Genomic DNA, 16839 nt, shown 5'->3' with positions numbered 1-16839 from the left:
CATCAGATATAGCAAACGCTGAAGGTAATGAAAGAAATAGCATAACACTTAATGGATTACAATGACAAAACCTAAACATGGTAGAGGATGATACAAAAACCAAGTTAATGATAGAACTCCCAAATATCTAGCGCGCAAACAGCGTCAGAAACTGCGACTTTTCCAATTAAGCAGAACTAAGACTTTTGACCTGGAATTACTTGTTAGAATTACTTTTGTTACATCAATGAAAAAAGTAGCTAGGTGGGCATCTTATATCAGATAAAGTAATTGAATTTTGTAGTCTAGATTCAATACTACAATAAATAGAGGAAATTGGATATGGAGATATATGAAGGGGGCACAATAGATTTCTAGGTTGCAGCTCTAAGTCACTTCAACATAATAATAATAAGATTTCTTAATACTTCAATAATATTTCTTAATAAAACATTCCGAATCTACAACATAATAATAATAATAAGACTTCTTAAAACATTAATAATATTTATTAATTAAAGATCCCGAACCTTGTTAGGTTGAATAAATATGGTCCGAGAAATCGTAGAAGTACAGAACTACTGCTTCTGACAAGCGCACAGAATGAATAAATAAAAATAAACGATTGAAAGAATTTGCAATTTCCAGAATCTACAAGTATCTAAGGTGTTTTATTGAAAATATGAAAGATGGTAGTTAATAGTTGCAGTAGATGGTGAAAATGGGTTAAATTAATAAGAGTTTTGATAAAACGCGACTCACCCATTCAGGTATAACTAACATAAGACTATTGTTAAAATAATAATGTTTACTAATTGAAGTTCCCGGACTTTATTTGTTTTTAATTGAATCAGTATGGAGGTACGGTAGTCGCTTTCTTGCAAATGTATGTTATGAATCTATAAAATAGACGCCGAAACACTCATTCCACAGAATCTACATGCATTAGTGTTACTTATTTAATTTATTATATATATATTTATCTGTGATAGATGGTACTTGGTAATGGTAATGGTTTATGGCTTAAGCCTTTATGCATTGCGACCAGCCTGATCTATTGTGCACCCCTTTGTTTTTAGAAGTTTAGTATATCGAGGAAACGAACCAGCCCTTTCGAAGTGAGCTTCATCTGCTAATAGGTATGCACCTAGAATTTTACGTCTCATGTGCATCACAATTGGTGATCAGGTGTTGCATAGACTCTTCTTCATCACCGCAGAATTTGCAAATACTTGTGCTGGATATACCTATTTTGTGCAGGTATTCATTGTAGGCAGATTGACCATTTAGTGCACCAGAGAGTGACTTTAGACTCTTCTTGTTTAGAGTTAGAACGATGTTTGCTCATTTGGCGTCAAAATTGAAGACTTGCCATTCCAATAGACTGTGATTTTTTGTTGAATCGATTTTCTGGAATCATATTTTATATTGTTTTTATTGAAGCCAAAGAAGAGGTTTAAACCAATAAATGGTTCTTCCGATAAATGGATCAACCTTTTTGTTAACTTCGTGTCCTTTATGTCCGGGCACCCAAATCAGATAGACCTGTTTGTGTGAGGCCAGTTGATTGAGTGCATTGTTTCACACTCTATGAGGACTTCTAATGTAAATGTGTAGCTTTATAGAGCTTATAGACGGTACTTAATACGAGGACGTATAGTGAATTAATCTTATCAATATTTTTGTCGTTGCCTTGCAAGAAAATAGTCAGTGGTTATGCTAGGACTATAGAGTCAAGAAACTTTTATATATACTATATCTGTGCTGTTCAGTTAATTATAATAAGTTTTTTTAAATTTACTTGTAATAATTATTTTATTAAGAGAAATGTTAATATGTGCAAAAAGTGACTCAAATCTACATTGATTCAGTGGAAACGATTTCGTATATCAAAAAAGTACAGAGTCATTATTACCAGGAAATACGTACACGTTTAACTTTTTCGCTCTATTGACTTGCATAAATGTCCGAATTACTCGTATTTTTATTTCTTTATATTTAACATTTCCAGAGTTGTTAAATTTCAAGCAATTTGTTATTAATGATTTGAAAAATGAGCGTTTCACGTGAGTCAAAACATGAGACAGGCACGAAACCTACCAAGACCAAGAGTGTCAAAATATAAAAAGTAAATAAATTTTTTAAAAATATTTAAAAAAAAATTGAAAAAATGAAATCAAATAAAAAAAGTGTAAATATGCAAGTGATTCATCACATATTCATATGAGTACATCAATTTCGACCTCAAAGGTGTGCCAACAACAAATTCAGTTCAAAATATATCACCGCACTAGCAGGGAACAGGGAGCAGGGAGCAGGGAGAGTACCAGAACGCAGAACTTGGCCAGAATTTCTTACTTTTTGCTTGTTTATTTAATGTTTATCGTTACGAGTATTTTTATATAAACAAGCATAATTTTTCGGACAAATACGAGTGAATTTCTTTTATTTAAACAAATATAAAAATGTACAAAAACAGTTAACAAAGTGGCCAAAAAATCCAAAAACCAGGCTGAAGTTGATTAAAAAACTGATTTTGATTTGATTTCCTTGTTTGTCCGTTGTCCGTTTGTCCGTTTGTCCGTTTGCCCGTTGCCGGGTTGCTCCTTTGTGTGAAATTAAAAATTCATTAAAATAAACTTGAGCTGGCAGACAGACGTACAGAATGACTGAGTTTCGGAAACATGGCAATTTCTTTTATTTAATTTAATTTATGCATTTGTGAAATGTCTCGCTATTTCAGAGGTTGAAACATCTTTTAAAATTAGCCAAAGTGCGTTTATACGAAATCAAAATGGAAATGAAAAAGTATCTGAAGGCACACACATATCAAAAGATACAAAGATACAATGTGTTTTTTATTTGAGAAAGGTTCTGAGTATTAATGGAAATATCGTTAACAAGCACAATTTTTTGAAAAGGAATCAAATTAAAATGCGAAACTAAAATGAAAAAAAAAATATTAATAAATTCGCATACAAAATCGTTTACAAAAAGTTTACCAAAAATTTATGAAATGCAATCAAAATCGCATCAAAGTTAAGTTATGAGCAAACAAACCATCCGACAGGCTCCGTTCAATAGTAGAACCCCTTTCAACGGAAGAAGTTGCTATCTGAATTGTATAGTTCACTTGGAAACCCAAGTCGAAGAATTAAAATAAACACATTACATGACCAAAGAAAAGAAAAACATAATTTGTTTATTAATTTTTTTTTTAAGGACTTCAAATTTGCTGAACTTAATTCAATAATTCTTTTTTAATTAACCGTGTTAACACTCTTGAATAAATATTTACAGTGGAAAAAGGATAATAAAATTTCATGTGAAATCATATTTCCATTTTCTTCGCATTTTTGGTGCTGTTAGCTGACATTTTTCTAAAGTTTGTGGTAATATATATACTAATATATACAGAAAGACCCCCCCTATAACGCGGTGATTGTTTTCGCGTTATAGGAAAACGCGTTATAGGGGTGTTTTCGTAATTATGAACTGTACAAATCCCCACGTTATATGGGGGATAGAAATCGCGTAATATGAAAACGCGTTATAAGAGTACCACGTTATAGGGGGGATTACCGTATTTGAGTGTAGCGTGCTTCTCATATATGGTATTTGTAATTTGATTGTTAAGGAGGGAATACAAAATTACACTTAAATTAACATTGTTGTTTTTGAAACCACGAAGACTAATTAATTTCGTCGTTTACGAACTTCATGATTTATTAAAATAATACACGAGTAAAATAAAAATATAATTTATTGGAAAGTTGAAGAATACAGTTCGTCTTTTGTCTTTCGAAAAGTGATAATCATTCGACCGATGTGTTTATTAACTTTCCAAACGCTTCTTTTGTATGTTATGTAGGAAGAATATTGAAATTTCTTAGAGAAAAAAAAATGTTGATGAGGATGTTTTTTTAACTTGAAAGAAAAAGTTTTAGAAGTTTTGGTTTTTCTCCTTTTTGCTCACTCATATCATAGCAAAATTATTCTAGATATTTTCGCATAATTGTACAAATTGCTGTAGTTCCCTCTCATTATTTGCAAGTATCGCCACACTCAACTTTAAAAATTCTTCAAAGAGGGCAAAATATTGCCTTAAGAAAACTGGTTAACGCCCCATGGTACGTAAGAGATATCCACAGAGATCTGATAGTCGATTAATCGAAAAATACGTTAAAGATCGTGCTCTGAAACTGTTCAATATAATTGACAGTCCCAATAATCCAACTCTCAGCATCCTAAAAATACAGCGTAATTTGATAAACACAGGCAGATACAAAGACATCAGATCCATCATATTATAAAGCCCCGTAAAGCCCCGTATTTAGTGTGAGTTAAAACTGTCCACAGATAAAATAGAGTAAAGGTGCTGATTCACCAACTCAGACATCTGAATATCAATATATATATCATTTAAATCTGCCATGTGAATGCTAACCTTAAACGACTCAGGGCAGTTATCTTAATATCTGCTGTGTAAAAACCACATATTATGCTTAATACGGTAGTATATTTGCACTTATGTTATTGTAACTATATTCATTCATATTATAATTATAAAATATAAATAATATCTAAGTATGCATATAATTCCTAATATAATGAGTAGAAGAGAAGTATTTGATTCAAAAAAATATTGTGCATCATAATGGCTCCAACAGAGTTTGAGAATTTCTGACCACAGTTTTTTAGAATTATGATAGTTATTAAATTGTTTGTTAATTCCATGAGAATGTGCTATATAGCCAATAGGTGTCGTATTTGGACCACTTCAGTCTGACATCCAGATTATTTGTTGTAATAAAAATACACTTTCTAATGGATTAAGATTTTTAATAATAAAAATAAGTAATTATACATTTTTTTCTAAATAATCGTCTTGATCATAAGCACTGATTTATATCATATTCCTATATATTTTATTAAATCTGATCCACAGTAACTGCAAATACTCTCACACACCCCCTTTGAGTTGCGTTTATGTTAAATAAGCAAACAGAATTTGGTGTGCCACTTTTAATAAACTTTTTGTGTTACTGTTGTCGTTAAGTGTAAATATAAAAGATTTATAAAAAAACATGAGATACATATAAACGAAAAAATTAAATTTTTTATTCAAACAATTCAGACAATCGGAGCCTTTAGCCACATCATGCGCAGATAAGGCGAGTAAACGCTTTTTCACTGTAAATTTTATGAACTCTTTTTTGGGTTGACATTGTTGCGCCTTTCTTTCGGCTTTCAGTTTATTTTACGTCTTCTTAGCTTTTACAAAAGTTTCCAACTTCAGAATTGCGAAAAGAAACAAAAAATTATGATTTTTAAGTTGAAAAATTTTCGTATCTTTTTTAATGTGATTGATTGAATTTCTTATCTTCGCACTGCGTGCCCGATGCTGACAATATTGCATTTCATATGCTTTCAGTGAATTCCCCTTGCGATGCAGTAAATTTCGGTTTAATAACTTGTGAGATACACTTTTTTGTTTCTATATCATTGGTATCAGATTGTATGAGGTGTCGAGTATTAAATGCCCTTTTATCTTGTTGAACACGCAAATAATGCGAATGTATTTTGCAGTTTTCAGTTTATGCAGTTTGCAGTCAGCAGTCAGCAGTCTGTCGGCGTTGAAGTGATAAATTGAATTAAAGTTAGTTTGGATGTTAAGTGAAGTGAGAGTTTAACCAATTCATGTCAGAATCTTTGAAATGATCACAAGATGCGATTCGAATCGATTAGACCCAAGAATGATTGGAGGAATTGTCTGGTTCTCAAAAGGTTACTACGTTTTTAGTTTATATATTATTTGACCGTCTATGAAAATTGCATATATTTATAAGATACTCGGTTATTAAATAGGATAATACGAAATACCGAAGCTTTCACATTATTAGAAGAATAAGAAAGGCTTTTCATTACGCTTCACTGTGGAATCAGGAATAGATAGGAGTGCTTTGCAATAATAAAGTGTATTCTAGGATTTAAAGTGGACTTAGGCAATAGGTGTTTAAAGTCGGTTTTGTTTTTCAGGATTTAAACTATTATTTAATATGTTGTATTTTGTATATCTTTACACGTATTTCGGCAAAATCGCTTTTACCTTCATCAGGAGAATTCCTAATATTAAATAGTTTTTTATATTACACTCTGGCAGGCAACAAATACGCCACAGTTCTAAGGTTTATATATATAATTTATATAATATAACTATAAGTTATATACTCGAAACTTTATAATATAACTTTATATTCCTCAATCCCAGATCATAAATATCTTTGTAATATGACAAATTAAAAATTAAATAATAAATAAAACCAAAACACTATTACTATGCTATTACGTTTTAATAAGAGATAGGTATGAGGCAGGAACCGATTGCAAACCTTACAGCCTTAAAAACATTTCAATTGCTATTAAGTATGGGAGCTTTCAAGTAACGTCTCACTAAAACAACAGGAAAGATTAAAGTGGTAGGGACTCATTCTCAAATCAAGTTTTGGGAATAGGTATGTGAGGGCTTTTACAGTACGTTTTAACAAGTGTTAGGGAAAGACTGTAAAGAGAGAGAGAGAGAGACTTTTTGCAAATATAACTGAATAGAGACATTGTAAATTGTTTTAAAATAAATATCATAGTAAAACATTTAAACGTTATACCTACCTCTCTAATAACAGATTCAAAATGTAGATTAGGCTATTGTAAAGCTACTTCAGGTTTAATCTCATTGGTATGGGTATGTGTAGATACGACGATGATTGACCTGAGACTCTGAAGTATATGTTAGGAATATGCGATGCATTCATGCAGAAAAAAAAAATTAAATTGGAATATATTAAAATTCTTGAACCAACATTTTTTTACAAACATGGCAACAATTTTGTACATTTATTCTCTGTATAGTAGTTCTCTGTAGGGTGGAAGACAGAACAAATACCACAAGTCTAAAGTAGTAGGCCTTCATATGGCTTACAATAGCTTAAGGAACTTCATTCTGATCTAAAATCTAAATCAGCTCAGAAATTATGCTTGGTGAAGGATTAATGTTTAGACCTCCTTGACATATTTGAGCTATCCATAGGGTTAGTGCAACATTGTGATGGTGTATTAGGAATAATATACGTGGTCGCTTACAAACTTCTAGGAAATTTATCAGCAATTGGTTTAAACACTAAATGGATGTGAGTTCCTTAAGTACGTATTTTATATTAGTAACTAACGCAGTAGTTTTTATATTATACTATCTGAAATCAAGATACTATAAAATTGATATCTTTGAGGTAACTTTACTATTACTTACTATTACTATTAGATACTATTTATCTTTTTTTTGCACTTAATGTAAGTGTTTAATAATATACTTAACGAAATTAGTACAAAGTTAACTCAATTTGTCTATAATGCTTTGTGGAATTTTTTCATTTACGTAAATGAGCAATTTTAAGTTTACCATAATTATCGCGTACTAAATTTTGGCACAAAAAACAGCGCATAAAGATTTACGAGCTTGAAAAAGTATCTTACAAAGGCGAGTAGTTGTCATGTGTATATTCTCATAACTCGTAGCCGTTTTCGCGTAAGTCGAAGAAGAAAAAATCAAAAATCTTATTATATTTTTTGCATGACTTCAGCGTACTTCAGCTACGCCCACTTTATTTAAATTTTATTATTTTTATGTAAATTGAATTATTTTGCTAAAAAACTAACTACTTTAAAAGCAATAAAAAACACTGGAACGATCATTACCCAAAATAATAGCCAATTTGAAAAAAAAACACCACACAAATCCACTTAAAAAGTCAAGTGACAAATCGAGTGAATGTGTGAAGCATTTCCAACAGTCAAAATAATGAGAAAAAAATTCAAGCTAAAGTCCGAAAGTGCGTATAGAGTATCTTTTGTTCTTTTTTTTTCAAATCAGTTAAAATTCTGCGCATTATATCGTCTTCGAAGTACTCGCACTCCGCATAAATTGCATATTTTTTTTGGAATAATAAATAATTTTGACAATGTATGATTTATTTTTTATTTATTGAATATTAATTCGTTTTTTGTTTTATTTCATTTAATGTTTACTTATTGTGTGTTTTTTATTTATTTTATTTTTTTAATATTATTCGAAAAATTTGATTGAAGTTGAGCTAAACATGCCTCGTACAAATAAGGCAAGTCAACAACTTCAGTAATTAAAGTTAACCATTTTAAAAAATTTAAAATTTTTGAAAACCAAAATGGAGAAATTTTGACTTTCTTATTAACACCCACGTATCACATACGTGACATCGTACATCATTTTTCCAACAAAAAAAAAATGTATAGCCTAAACAATATACGTTTATACTCATATATTCAGTCAGTTCATTTATTAAAAAAAAATAGGTTATATTCAACAATTCATTACATAAAATATCGATGTAAAATACTTATAATAGCACGAGTATATCTGATCAAAAATAAAACAAATATTAATTAAGTTAGGTTTTGTTTGAGCAACAGTCTTATATACAAAACTCATTTGAACACAAATAATAGGGAATGAGGGATGAGATGGTGTCCCTATTATAGATCTTAAGAATAACTTAAGGGTAGATAGAGCTCCGAAGCATTCTGTGGGCGAATAGCACTCTTTTGACTTTAGTGACTTTCCCATTCAAACAAACGAGAATCAGTTCAGTTCAGACTTTCAGATCAGTTAGGAAAGAGGCCCAACTACTAGCTAACTACAGTTTTCTCCTCATCCACAGACCCACAATAGCAACAAAAATCTTTGAATTGTTGACAAGGTCTTCCTAATAAGACTTCCTAATACGCAGTGAATTTTAAGTACTGAGTTGGTTCCGATTTAGTTGAAACAACTGACTAGTGGAAAGTTTATCCAACCTGAGTCGTGAGGTCTGACAAGTAACTATCTCTATCCAGAAGTTTAATAACATTTCAAAATTAATTAACCATATCAGCGAATCTATGAAAAGGGGCTTAGAGGTGAACAGAGAATAATATATGCTGGTTACGGGTAAAAATGCGCGTTGCCTGATGATGAGGTAGTGGTTGGCGACTATTAGGGATTTCATCTATTTTGGCTTGGCGAATGTATATGACATTCGAAGACCAACATCAAAAATATTATAAAAATACAAATAAAAAAATTTTATTAGTAGTTGTGATTTAATCTTGAGGAACAGATTTCTTGCCATAATGGGTAGAACCATACAATAAGAATCAAGGTCTGAGGGAAATTTATGTATTCCAACCAAACAAAACATAAGTGCAATATTCAAAAAAAAAAATGATAATTTTTATGCGGTAATAATTTGTTAATAAATTTAATTGTTCTTACCTTTTATATTTTATTGATGTAAAAATGAATTAAAATGCAATTCTGTAATGAAAAGAAAATATTTATTTTTTTAATTGAATATGGATTTGATGATCAACAATTCAATACAAAAAAATTTGCGTATGTCTAGATATGGAAAAATAAAAATATATATTTATATAAATATGCGAATATTACATGTGAATAAATATACATATATATTTACATTGTCAATATATATACAATATACAGTATATGGGAATTTGGGTCATAATTGTATTTAATAAATTGAAAAAATAAATGCTGGATGAGTTTAAAATGCAGATTAACTTGCAAATTGTATGCGGATGCTAAAGAAATAAGTAAATTTATATTGTTTACAAAAGATTTTTTTATATACTATATATTGCAAATTTTACCCATATGTCATATATATTGCATTTTACAATTAAATGTTTTTTTTTTGTCCGGTATCAATTTGGTAATTTATTATTTAATAAGTAATCTTCAGACAACAAATGAGTCGAAGGACGTTAATTGCATCTCCCAAAGTTATAATCATTGACGTAGATACAATATAATTTCGCAGAATTAAGCGCAATTTTTTTTAAAAATTATTTAATATTATTGCTTTTTGAATTCACTTGAATGTATTGCATTCAGATATGCTCGTATATTGTTTTGTATGAATTCAAGCAGTAAACAACCAACAATATAGGAGTATACTTTGAAACAACAATACTTATATAAAAAATTATACTAAGTATATGCAATTAATTTATTTGCTATATAAAATTCTTAAAATTTTTTATCTTTAATTTATGTCTTTTTGTAATTTAACAAATTTGCATAATAAAATGAAATTAAATTGCTTAAAAATTGCGCTAAATGACACAATTTTCATCAAAAATATATATTGCAAAAAACAGAAAAAATAGGAACAGTATGGATTAGGCTTGAGGAATATATGCTTTTATTTATAGCATAAGAATAAGAATATATTGGCGTCTCGAAAATTAATAAAAATTAAAAATGCAAATATTTAAAAAAAAATTGCTTTGAACGTGATAATTTGGAAGATTAATGTGTGGTCCATTTTTTATATAAATGACTTTCTGCTGAGAATTTGAAAACGAATTTATAAAAAATAAATATATTCAAGTTTTTGTTTCTTTAACAATAAAAATTATTTTCCTAGTGTGATTATTATTATCGATTTTTGCTTTGCATTATTTAAATTGATTATTTTTTTTGTTTTTGTTACACAAAATTAGCTACAAGCTTTTGATACTACGATTTGTTTATAGCTTACATTAATATTTAAAATTTTTTTTAAATAAGGAATCGAGTTTTGTGAATTTGATATTAATCATACATATGTTATGACTAAGTTCATCTACTTTCACTTAGAATATTTGAATTGTTAAATAAATGATTTTATAAATAGCAATAAAATATTAAGGCGAAAATAAATTAAAATTAGTAAGAAATATACGTATGTAAAATTTTATTTTATAAATATTGATATAAGACAATGTCTCTAACTGGTACCATTAAAGACAAAGAGTTCTAATCCCAACATCTTCTTGCCAACCAGTTGAACATAATATAATTATTAATAGTATGGATTTCTTTAGTTAATATTGCCGCCAAACAAAACTGTAATGAGTTAATGTTATCCGTACTTAGTAATTATTAAGGCTGATACCCCATTCCTTAATAAAGTTACAATACAACATTTATTATAAAATTAAAAAATGCAAAAATGTATAATAACACTATGTAATAAATAATCTACGATCATACGCCTACTAGAGATCACTGTATGAACGCTAACTTCTCTATTCAAGTGAAAGTGCAACCTGACAAGTCTATGAAATTCGCTAAATCCATAACTTTGCAGGATGATGAGCTATCAGTTCGGTAAGTTAAATATCCTAAAGATTATAAATTTTTTCCTCACCCGCAGAGCCACAATTTCGACAAAATTTATTATAGGGCACACTCAGTCTTATAATATGTCTTTCTAATATACAGTGATCCGTCAGTACCGATACCGTAATCCTAAACAATTTACTCCTAGCTGATTGGAAGCAGCTGACTGGCACGTTTCTTATCCAATTTGGACCACTTAACAATATTGAATGTCCAAAATTGCAAAATTGTGGCTAGTATTCGTCTATATGCGAGCAAACTCTAAGCCACATCGAGTTGTAAAAGCGGAACATAACGATGATGTCCAGGTACATATATAAATACTTCTTATAAAACCTTTAAAATATGTTAGGTGTTACATGAACGATTAATTCTGATCACTAAACCAATATATTTGCATGAGTGATATATGCCGATATCTTGCTATGCATATGCACTATTTCCCCAATCCAACACATGAATAAAAATATTTCAAAATTGATTAATTTCTTCATTATATTATATATGTATGTATATGAACCTTTAGCTATTTTAAAATGAGTACATATTTAATAATTTCATTTAATTAACATGCATTGACGATAACAACTACAAAAACATTAGCACGAGAAATGACACTACTTCAGATCTCACGCATTACTTAGCATTTACGAATGTAATTAAAACGATGCCAACTACTTGGTGTTGTGCAAAGCCACTGAACGAGTGTCGTAAGTTAGCAGTTATTGTTAAACATACCAACAAAAATAAACATTAAAAGTAGATAAGAAAAATTGTCAACATATTTTATTATACATATTTTTAATATTAATTTTAAAATATTTAGTTATTGCAATATTAATAATAAATAAAAAAATTTCATAAAAAAAAAACTATTAATAAAACTGCACAGCATAAACACAGTCATTAACATAACAATAACAACAACAATAACAAGAGCCATTTAATATATTAACAAACTGCACGCCAATTTAAATGAAGACAAATGAGAACAATTTAAAAATAATAAAAAAAAGTTAATGACACATGCAACGACAATTGCATTGAGTTAGGTCAGTCACAGGCAAAATTACCAACACAAACGAATACCGAAATATATTTGAGCTTTATAAAATCAAAAACAAAAACAAAAACAACAAAACTAAAGAATAAATGTTGTTGATAGCTTGCATTACAAAAGGGGTCGCAGGGTATGTGTACGCCAAAGACGTTGCTCCAATTAAACTCTTTGCAATTAATGGCAATATAAATGCGAGAATGCATATGAATAATTGCAAGATTATTTAAGAGTGTATTTATGTGTATCTGTGTGTTGAAGTGAGAGTGCTTTTTATAGCGCAGAAACTATACTACTTTGTCAGGAGCTTACACGTACATAAAAATGTGAACTTTAGGTAAACTTAATGCACTCAAGAGTTAACCTCACCAACACATAAGCAATATTTTATACGATTTGCATTTGGGCAAGATGTGCATTAAGAGGTCTTCAACACTCAAATCAATTCACTTTTCCTGCAGTAATTTCAATTATTTGAGTTTTATTTGTTATATGCATAAAGTTTTTGAAGTGTTGGTAAGCGACTCAATTTTCAGCAATTACGTGCAGCTGCCAGCTGTAGCACTCATTTTGCACAAGTGCAATATGCATTTTAAACGAAGAGCAACTTGGAGCATTGTTAACAGATTCAGATGCTTTTGTTGAGCAAAAAGAGCAATAATGCATTTTGAGTTGATTTGTGGAATTTACGGATTTGCTTTCTCAAATCATGTTGTTTTTGTTTTTGTTTTAATTGAAAGTGAAAATAGTGGTTCGAAATATTGTTTAATAGATTTTTTATACATTCAATATTATGAGAGATTGCATAATAATTATCAAAATGATGTAAAATTAATTAACTTACGCGAGACATTACAACTATGGCGGTAATATATTAGCTCAGACAATTTAAAATGAATTTTTTTTTGTAGTGTTAAAATTATTTTATTATATATTGAATTGTAGTTGCTTTATACTTTGTGTTATTATAATGTTTTTGAAAAGGAATCTGCACTATAAGAATTTTAAACAATGTTGAGTATTCATTTAGTTTTAGAACATGAATAATGTCATTTAAAATTTTGATAGCAAAATAATTATTTTATAATAATTGTCTTATATGACATTGTTAAACTGCGAAGTAATAAGATAGAAGACTTTTCAAAATTATTGAATATTTTTAATATAGAAATTAAGAGTTATGGCTTGGAATAACATTTGTTAAGAACGATATTATTTTTTCAGCTAATAAAAGGGAAAAAAGAATTACAAAAATTGAGCTATATTGCACTATAGACGATAGAATAAAGAGGATGACGTAAATATAGTTGTAGTAATATTAATTTATGTTAAATCGTGATCCTGATGATGACTCTCAAAGAGATTCGAAATATTTAAACTATTTATTTAAACTATTAAAAAATAACTATTTAGGTATATGTATATCTTATTGTTATATAATAAATATAATAAATTTTTTTAAAGAATTTTATGATAGTAATCTGTTGCACTTTTTATATCTACATGTGTTACTGCATTTCATTTAGTTGTTCTTTTAGTTTCGTCTCCATTTAAATCAAAGATTCATTGCTCAAATATTTGTTGCTTCTTTTACTATTAAAAAACAAAATAGTAAAAAATATATTTACATAAAATAACATCATCAAAACTTCTTAAAAATTTCGCTAAGTTTAAGTATTTCACTCACTTACTTCACTCAAATTATCCTTGTAAAATTCAATAATCTTTTCACAAAAAAAGAATGATTCATGTAGAATAAAGCCTACGACAACAAAAGTTATATTAACCCAAACAAAACAAGACGACAATTACAAAAACAAGACAACAAAAACCATAAACTACACATATTTAGGGGTTGTTGGCATAAAAGTTTTATAAAGTCTTGTGTGTTCTGCAACAACAATAACAACAATAATAACAATAAGTAAAATAAAGGAACATACCGAGAGAAAAAAAAAAGAATAGCTTTTTTTTTGTTTTAAATCGTTCCTTTTAGACGAAACAACCAAACGAAACAGAAAAGCTGAGAACAGCAATAATAATAAAATAAAAGAAAAACATATTTTGTTTTGGTTATTATATTTTAATATGTATTGTTGTTGGTGTTCGTTGTTTTTTGTTGTTGTTGTTTTTTTTGTTATGTGCGGAAGCATGCAACATTAAAATTTATGTAATTTTTGCGCAACAGACATGCCAGAGTCAAACACACCGGCAAACAAACATAAAATATTGCTAATTTTTTGCAAAAACAAAAAAAAATATTCAAAAGAAATAAAAAATAAATTTATTTAAAGAAAATTATGAGCTCAGACTTAATATATAGAATTTTTGTATTTTTATGTACTTATATAATTTGTGTTATTTATTAATATCAATGAAATTTTTTTTTTTTATATATTTTTAAACGGAAAATAAAATACAGGTAGGAATTTTTTTTTTTTTTCCCCAATATTAATTATGGCAACGCTGTAGCATCAGTGCATAAAATAAAAAAAAAAACAATAACAATATTATTAATAACATCAACAGCAATAGCAGCACCACCAGCAGCAGCAGCAGCAACGGCAACGGCAGCAGTAAAAAGCAAATCACTTTTATCATCGTGACATAATTAAGTGAAAGTGAAAATGATCAAGTGTGCTTAAACTCTCTTGATAGCTTTTTTTCATTTGAATTTTTTTTCAGTTTTTTCTTTTGGTTTTATTTTCATTTAATACATTTTTTCTTTGGTATGTAATGGCATGCATTTTTTGTTTACTGCAGTTGTGGCGCCAAGCACAGTGACGTTGCACAGTTGAACGATTAATGAAACATGCGTTGAGGATCAACGCCATCATCATTTTAATCATCATTATCACTGTCATTATCAAAATGATTATGATGTTTATTATTTTTATCGCAACAATCAATAGCAGACAGAGCACGGCACGATTAGTGTGATATGATGCTGCTTAGTTATTGGATTTGGAATGCGCACGAGTGCACGAGTTAGTAATACCCGTCCGTATTGTATGTATTGGATTGTGTTAAAGAAGTTTTATAAACACACATACATATGCACACATATGTGTGCTATAACAAAAAAAAATCAATTAATTTATATATATATTTTTGGAAAATGAAATTAAATGGTAATTAAAACTTACAAAATTTTTCACACATACAAATATGTGTATTAATGTACACACTTCTATTGCATTCGCGACTCGCAAGTGCAATGACATAAATTGCACACTAAACAAGGTAGTAGAGGTGTTGGTGGTTTGACGTAGTTTCGAAATGTTGCTGCAACATTTTCAGGTAAATAGATAATTGTTGCTTCTGTGTTTGCCGTTGTTGTTGTTGTTGTATGTGGTTTTAAAGTAAGTCATAAATAACGGTGTCAAGTAGCAAACGTAAACTAACGCATACAAGTCTTTGAAATAGTTTTGAGCTTTATTGCATTCTTCTGGTACGATACAGGTATGTTAACATGCAGCGACATGGCAACGACAGCAAACACTTGAGCATGTTGCAACTTGTTAACAAACATTTTTTGTATTTTTCGTTTTTGGCTATGTTGGAAGCCGTTTGAATGCAGTCAAAGAAATAATTTGGTTTTGGGTTTTTTATATAAAAATTGTTTTTGATTTTTTTTCGTTATTGTTGCGTTATTGTTGTTGTTTGCTGTTTTGTGTTTGACTTGTACATGTTGTGTTATCAATGTAATTAGCTTAGCTTGAGTGCACTTGTTGTTGCTTTGTGCTTTTTTGTTGGCTGTTGTGGCTTAAAAATTTATTGTGCTGATTTCGCAACATTTACTGTTAATCTCAGTGTTGGGTGCGTTCTTTGAAATGTTGCTAGGAACATTACCAGTTACTCGTAACAGCTGCACTAAAATATTGGTTTTCATTTTTCATTTTAAATTGAATTAATAAGAAGAATTTTAATTATTCAGTATTTAATAAGTATTGTAAGTACATCGATTATTTTAAATTCTTTATAAGAGTGTAATTTCTGAATAAAATTTTAGTGAAGTAACAATTGGAATACATTGCGTATGAGTTATGTTTGAAAGGAATGGTGCTGAGTGAAGCAGAATATATAGATTAAATTATTTATATATAAATAAATGACTACATATTTATATATCTTATATAACGAAAATTTTTATAATAATAATTAAAAATTTTCGTACAAGAATTTTATAAAAAAATTTTTTTTTTATTTTTTATTTTAAATTACATTTAAGTTTTTGACTATTTATATTGTTATGTTATAAATATATTTAATATATATTCACCCATATACTATAAATAATTTTTTTTAATTGTTGTGTTTATTTTAGCTTTTGACAATTTTTGTCATTTTGTAATATAATATTACAAATTTTCTTATTAGAATTTCATTAAAAAAATTTAAAGTTTGAAATTTTCAATTATCTTATATCATTTTTTATTTCAGCTTCTGACTACTTATATATAATATTCTTTTATTAGAATTTCAATAAAAAAATTATTTTTCTTTATTTTAGTTTTTAAATATTTGTATTTCATATTGGTAAATA

The 16839-nt window shown here is 28.7% G+C and overlaps 1 protein-coding gene across 1 annotated transcript in view; it reads right to left on the bottom strand.

The window, feature by feature from the left end:
* The window catches only part of LOC119666302 (solute carrier organic anion transporter family member 74D), a 50071-nt gene that overhangs the window by 17467 nt on the left and 15765 nt on the right, over positions 1-16839 (bottom strand). Inside the window, exon 2 of the mRNA XM_038075594.1 lies at positions 9323-9364. The gene's annotated coding sequence lies outside the window, so the exon portion shown is untranslated. The remainder of the gene's footprint in view (positions 1-9322; positions 9365-16839) is intronic.

The sequence above is a fragment of the Teleopsis dalmanni genome, chromosome 1 (assembly GCF_002237135.1).
Source record: "Teleopsis dalmanni isolate 2A chromosome 1, ASM223713v2, whole genome shotgun sequence".
Taxonomy (NCBI): Eukaryota; Metazoa; Arthropoda; class Insecta; order Diptera; family Diopsidae; genus Teleopsis; species Teleopsis dalmanni.
This window is presented reverse-complemented; position numbering and strand designations above follow the sequence as displayed.